Raw genomic sequence first — 6,933 nt, 5'->3', positions numbered from 1 at the left:
TGAGATGTAGTCACTTTGGAGAAAAGCATCTACTAAAGGAATAAATGTAAATGAAATGTCCTTTAATTATTAAGACTGATAATACAAGAATTTTTACTTTTTACTGGTTTGTCAGCACCCATCCTCCAACTTCTCCTCGCCTCCTTTATTGTCCAGCCAGAAAGATTTATAAGACTTCTTTCCTCATTCAAATCTCAGTTTTCCTTAAGTGTCCTGTTTTTTGTAAGTTTATATGAAAGAGAAATGTGAAAGAAGCATTTATATAGCGCAGAAAACAGCACAAAGGTAACTTTATCCTTAAAATTATTTTGACCTTTTGATTTCTCTGAAGTAAAGAAAACTATTTATTAGCAACTGGATAGCACCCAGTTTGTTTCATATTTAATATGTACCTGAGAAAATGTGGTTTTGTATAGGATTTTGTTCAATTTGAGAATGATCAATTAAACTGCAAGGAGTGTGGGCTTCCATGTATAACACTAGTTCGAGTTTAAAGCCCTAACTTTTCACGAACCCATTTACACAAGGACTGGGCCACCCGGAACCCATTCAGTCCCCTTGTAACTATACCACAGATAAAGCCTTTCTCTCTGTACTTTACAGTGCTCATTATTCCAGAAGGCACTGTCTCATATATTTTGTCAAAGGCTTTTGCTGGCATCCAAATCGCTCACCTTTTTTTCTGCAAATTTAAATTTGAGAAGGTGGTGAGTGATGAATTACCCTGATGCAGCTGAATGATGTCCTCAATCTGCCCCACTGGTGGCACCTAACAAAGACAATTAATGACCCTTTCTACATTACTCTATGCACACTGTAATGTGAATCGAAGGAAAGCAATGAGTGAAATTAATTTATTGGTGTCCAGTGGATATGTGAATCCCAGGTTTCAGCTCTTCATCGTTCCTTTGTGTGTAACCAATGTATTTCCTTCATTATTCATTATTTTATTTTGAAAAAATGCTTTTCAGGTTAGCAAGTCTAAGTATACATAAGCCTCCAAAATTCTTGCATTTGTTCATACAATTTGGCAATATCAAACCACATTCAAAAGCCTGTTTTAAAGCTCTTAAATTTTATTACAGAATGTCTGGAACCATTAATCTTCATGTTTTCTTGTAATCTTAGGAATAATGTAGCTCTAACAAAGTACTGGACAAAAATTAATTATACATTTTCTAGTCATCTCTAATGTAAAGTCATCTGTATCAAATCTGTACAAATCTGTATTTTCCAATTCCCTTAGAAAAGATTAATTGTTATATGTTTTGGCACTATGACACTGAGATAGGGGGACTAAAATTGCAATTTAGAAAGTAAGCTCCGTCATTATTGCGTGTTTGTTATTTTAAAGTGTTTCAACAACATCACAACAACCCTTGAAGTTTATAGAAATTTGCCATTTTCATGTAATGAAAATATTAAAATCCCACTTAACTGAGTCTTATCACTCTGTTACATTACTGTCCTTAATTCAAGTTGTACTACAACAACTTCGTGAATTGGGCCTGAAAGATTCAGTCCAGTTTTCACTAGAGGCCCTGGATTTTGGTGAAATATTGTTGTAGAGAAATGAAAACATGATAGAAAAACAACTGAAAAACGAACTCAATGATCTCCGGGGATTGCTGGCCTGACACTCAGCATTAGATTGGCTAGAACTATATCAACACTGGCACCAGCTCAGCGCAAGGCATGGGGATGGCCCCTGCTGTTCTTTGACAATTTGCCATGTGAACCATGGAGACCCACAGTGCTTTTCAGTTATTGCATGGCTTCAGAAATGCAGCCTTTCACTTGCTGTTTGCAAAAGTCTAACTTTGTGGATCTTTTATATCTCTCTAGTAAAACATTACTAGTTTTGTCATGTCATTTTGTGGAGTTTTGCAACTCTAGACATTGAAGCATAGCTCCCTTTTTGTATTTTGATGTTACTGACTTCCAGCTAAATTATGACATCAATGCAAGTCTTATGTATGAAAATATACAGCCTAAAAGAAAAGAAATACAGCTTAAAAGTATAAAATGCTGAACATTTTGCATCTTCTTTTTTTTGAAAAAAGTCTGAACATCTGAAGATGTGTGCCAGTATTCTTTTACTACAATATCTATGCAATCACAGCAAAACAGTTTACTTATATTTTTCTAAGTCAAAATGTTTGTATTTTCAGTCATCAAAACATGCAGCAATAAGTGTTTATGTGGAAAGGTATGTTTTGAAAAATCTAATGGATGGCAAAGATCAACATTTAATAGTTACAGCTGTGTTTGGCGTCTTCCATTCTGGCCCCACTCCTTGGAAGGCGGCGTTGTGGATGGAGTCAGAGGGGTCATGTTATTGGAAGTGTGACCAGTGACCTGGAATCTGTCAGTTTGTTCTTGTTGGCTGTCTCTTGCCAGAACTCAGTGTGTGTGGGGAACAGCTCGCGTCCTCACATAAACCTGAACCTAGCAGCCTGTGCTCTACACAGCTGCACACACTCACACAGTGTAGATCTCCGTGAACATACCCCATAAGGTCATTTTTTATGCTTGTGGGAAATTGGGATGGAATGTTAACTAAAACGAATGTAAAACTAATGTTAACTAAAAATCAACAAAGATTTGCTGTGATGATTTGCATGATGATCATAAAAACAAGCACGGATTACGCCTACCACCTGAGCTCAAGCTGTTAAGGTGCTTGATTGTTTTTCCTGTATAAAATTACATTGCAGAGGGTCACTACATTTTTGTGATTCAGTTGAAGAGAAAACCATGAAACAGTTGAGGGTAAAGTCCAGTTTTAAGTGTGACTTTTGAGAAACTGAAAGGTTGACAAGGAGAGCAATGAATAAAGGTTGAGGAAGTGCAGTGAAGCATTGCTTGAAGGTTGAGGAAGTGCAGCAGAGGCAGCGCTGGTGAGCGGGTTCAAGGCAAGGGCAGCTCTATTGTTGAGAAGCCTTTGAGCGGCGAAACCACAAAAATGCGATACTGACTGTTAGACATTTCTGAATTAATGTACTCCACTACTTTTTCCTTCCATTATAGCATTTCTTTACCTTTTTATTCTCATGAAAGGCAAAACCTCCAGAAAGTACTGAGCACTGTAATTATGCCTTATGCAACAATTTTGCAGTTCAATGACACATTTTCTAATCTATTTAGAAATTTTGAAACTTTAAAATTTTTTCTTGTGCATTTTTTATGTAGCTGATGCTTTTCTCCAAAGGGACTTAGAGCGCTGAGCTACTGACAGTGATTCTTTAATTTATACAGCTTGGTTATTTTTACGGGTGCACTTTAAAGTTAGTACTTTTCTCAAGAGCACCAGAACGCTTGATCAGAGGCAGGTGTGGGTGTCGTGCACGAGGCCGGGGGCGTGACTCTAGACATATTTAGTTCCATGTGTGCTTCACACTGAGCACTTTGGACTGATTCAACATTCTCTACGTTCTACTACAATATTTAGTGCGTTTCTCATGTTTCCTGGGGCTTATTGAGACTTTTTGTTTACAGTCTGCGCCTGGCACATTTTGGTCTGTTTTGTTCCCGGAATGGCTGTGCTGTGAAAAAGACTGCAAGTTAAAATGTTTACGTTATAAATTTCCTACATATTTTCCATGTATATTCTCAGATGTAGACGGTGAATCAAGTGACCTATGGCTAAAGAAACTGAACTGGTGACAAAAAGATTATAAGATCAAATTGAAGAATTCAACTTTATTATTGGCCAAAGTGGGGGGGTGCCGTGGTGCAGCGAGCTTGGCCGGGGCCCACTGTGTGGTGGGTCTGGGATTCGAGCCCTGCCTGGGGTGCCTTGCGATGGACTGGCGTCCCGTCCTGGGTGTCCCCCCTTCAGCCTTAAGCCCTTTGTTGCTGGGTTAGGCTCCGGTTTGCCATGATCCCGCTTGGGACAAGCAGTTTCAGCCACTGTGTGTGTGTTGACCAAAGTGGTTCACTAATTAAGGAGTATCAGATAAAGTCATTTTAAGAGTTCCCATTCTTCATTAGCAGAGGATTGGAAATGTTATTCTTCATAACAGATGTTTTATAACTTAAGCAAAAATATATTTTAAAGTTTATTGGAGTGCAGTATTTGTACCTGTACAGTACAGAGCAATGATTTGTTAACTGTTCCTTCAGTAAAGGGAGTTTTAAGGGTTCTTTGAATTTGTATAAGGACAGCTGCCCTTCCAGGAGCTCCAGGCTATGGCTTTGCAGGAGAAGGCTATGAGCACTAAAACAACAACCACCTACCAGTTTCCGCTATCCGTAAGCAGCAAACAACATCTGCTGTAGTTGTTGCACTAAATCAAAAGTGTTTTTGCAGTTTGCGTATCTGAGATTGCGTATCTGAATGTTCTGTACATGCTTGATGCAGGACTGTGGCAGAAACAAAAATGATGGGAGATGGATCATGCATGTGTCTGTTAATTTCACTGTTGAAAAGAAGAGGGGTTGGTTTTTCTCCCCCTGGTTATGTCATAGTTGGCATGAGGCTGTTCTGAGCTGTGGTGGGTGGTCTTGGTTCATTTGCATTAGTAAAGAGCTCTGTCTCCAGGCTCATTTGCCTTCCACTGATTTCCTAAATTAGGTTGATGAGAGGCCCTCCTATAAGGTGAGACATTAATTAGGTCATGCTGCATCCTAAACATGATCCAGACAAAGGCTGCTCAACACTAAAACTTTCACTTCCAGCCTGCTTCTCTCTTCCACCAATTATCCTTCGGAATTAATCTGCTCCCTGTTCTCCAGCCTACCTGCTCGGACCGATTGTTGAAGTTCAGGAAGAGAGATAGCAATTTCAAACGCTGACATCAGAAAAATAATACTTTGAGAGATGATGACGCCTTGCAATTGCTTTAGGCTAAATAAATGATTTATTGTAAAAAATAAAAAGGCAGTACAAGCAACAAAATAGAAAAAAACAGAACAGTTATCAGATACATCATACTCCATCATAATACAACATGGAATGAATTTTATCTGCACAACATGTAAGGAATAAAAAGAATAAAGGGAAAGAAACATTAGAAGCGGAGAACCTGTCTGAGTATCGTAAAGTGTGAACGTTTGGGTTCTATTTACACAGAGGTTCCTTATTGTTATATATGCACACACTCACACGTATAATTATACAATTAACATTAAGTGTCAGAAGATGCAATACTAAGACCGACATTACCAGTGTTTAGAAATGGTCCTGGGCACAACAGTTTGCCTTTAGTTATATTTTTCGGTATTTTTTCAGTAGTCCTTTAAAATAACCTTTAAATGTATTGTCCTTTTTCTGTAGGAACCTGAGAGTAAGGCGAACATTTTATTTTAATAAATCTGTGAATGTGCACGGAAGAAAACATTTGCACATAATACCTTCTTTCAAATTCATCAGGGAAAGGTTTAAGAGTGATTTAGTGAGGTAGATATTACTTAGGTTTAGTTTGATTTTTTTTTTTAAAGTATTAGTTAGCCAGATGATTTGTTTAAAATAAAATGTGAAGTCTCCTCTGTGGAGTGGGTCAGTAGCCAACATTTAAACTCTTTACATGAGTGACAGTACAAACACACGATCCTCACTTTGGCTGGCAATACATGGGTTCCCTCCCCACATAAACCACAGACATTTTAATCCAAACAAAAGCAGAAAAGGTGTCTATAATGACTAGGATAAGTTTTTTGGATACAAAAAATATAGCTATCATTTTGACTTGTGCTCAGATTGATTGATAAATCAGGTAAACATTCTTTACACAATTCCTCAGTTCAGATGCTTGTCAAAATGACTCGGGTCCAAAAAACAAACAAGAAAATATCTCCTAGACAGGTTGATCCAAATGTTTGCATCTTCGGGTTTGTGACAGGTTTATGGTGAGTGAAAGGTAGGCTTCCGCTTCAGTCGAAAAGGGGAAAAGCATGACAGTAACAAAAGAGGAAATGGACTCACTAGTTTATCCACACTGTGTGTTGTCAAAAGCTCAGACAGTTTTTTTCTTCATTCCCATGGTCAAGCTCTTGTGCTCAATCAGGTCAAACACAGAAACAACAACAGAACTCCTCTCATCTTTAACTTTCCATAGTGCAAAATTTATTGTTGGCAAGGTAGAGTGCCTAGAGAGGATTTGGTACCCCTTTTATTATATATATTATTTATACATATATAAATTGTCTGAAGGCTCTTCCTTAATCCAACAGCATAGTGCTTTCGTTTCCAACAAGGGATATCTTTGTTCAGACATCCAGGAGACAGACAGACTTCTGCTTTTCTAATCTTCACTTTTTTCAAGCACTTCCAATGTTCACCGTACCTTATGGGCCGGGACCTTAAAAATGTTTAGCTATATATTTTTTTAAACAATAAATGGCTGTAAAATTATACTCTCATCATTGACAGCATTTCCAATTTTATTCAAAGTGAAATAAATCTTTCCCTTTACTTATGAGTATAGCCATCAAGTTTTTATCCAAAGTTTTATCGATATATTACGTTCCCTGCACCACAGCCAGCTTACCTACCTTTTAAACATGGCAGGGAATAATTTGATGCACACTTTTGGTTACCATTTTCATTGGGATTCCACTAACAAAGGAATGAGGGGACCTGCATTAACTGTGTCACAGTGAGCTGAGGGCTATTGTGCAATTAACTCGTAGAGGCTGGCAAATACTGTGGACATGGGGCAGGGAAGAATGTGACATTATAAGAATGTCCATATATATCCTGAATATTTAAAAATATATACAGTATAATGTAAATTCTCAGAAACTTTGGAGGCAAGGTAATAACTCTGAGCTGCTACTTTTTATGTGCTTAGGTTGCCTCCCATGTTTTCATACTACTCTCTGAAACTTCTATTGGAAAATGACAAAAACCACTTCAGTTATCCCAGCACTTTAAAATCTAGCACCTTAAAAATCTTTAAAGTAGTTATTTTTAAAAATAAAACATCTAAC

The sequence above is a fragment of the Scleropages formosus genome, chromosome 22 (assembly GCF_900964775.1).
Source record: "Scleropages formosus chromosome 22, fSclFor1.1, whole genome shotgun sequence".
Lineage (NCBI taxonomy): Eukaryota > Metazoa > Chordata > Actinopteri > Osteoglossiformes > Osteoglossidae > Scleropages > Scleropages formosus.
This window is presented reverse-complemented; position numbering follows the sequence as displayed.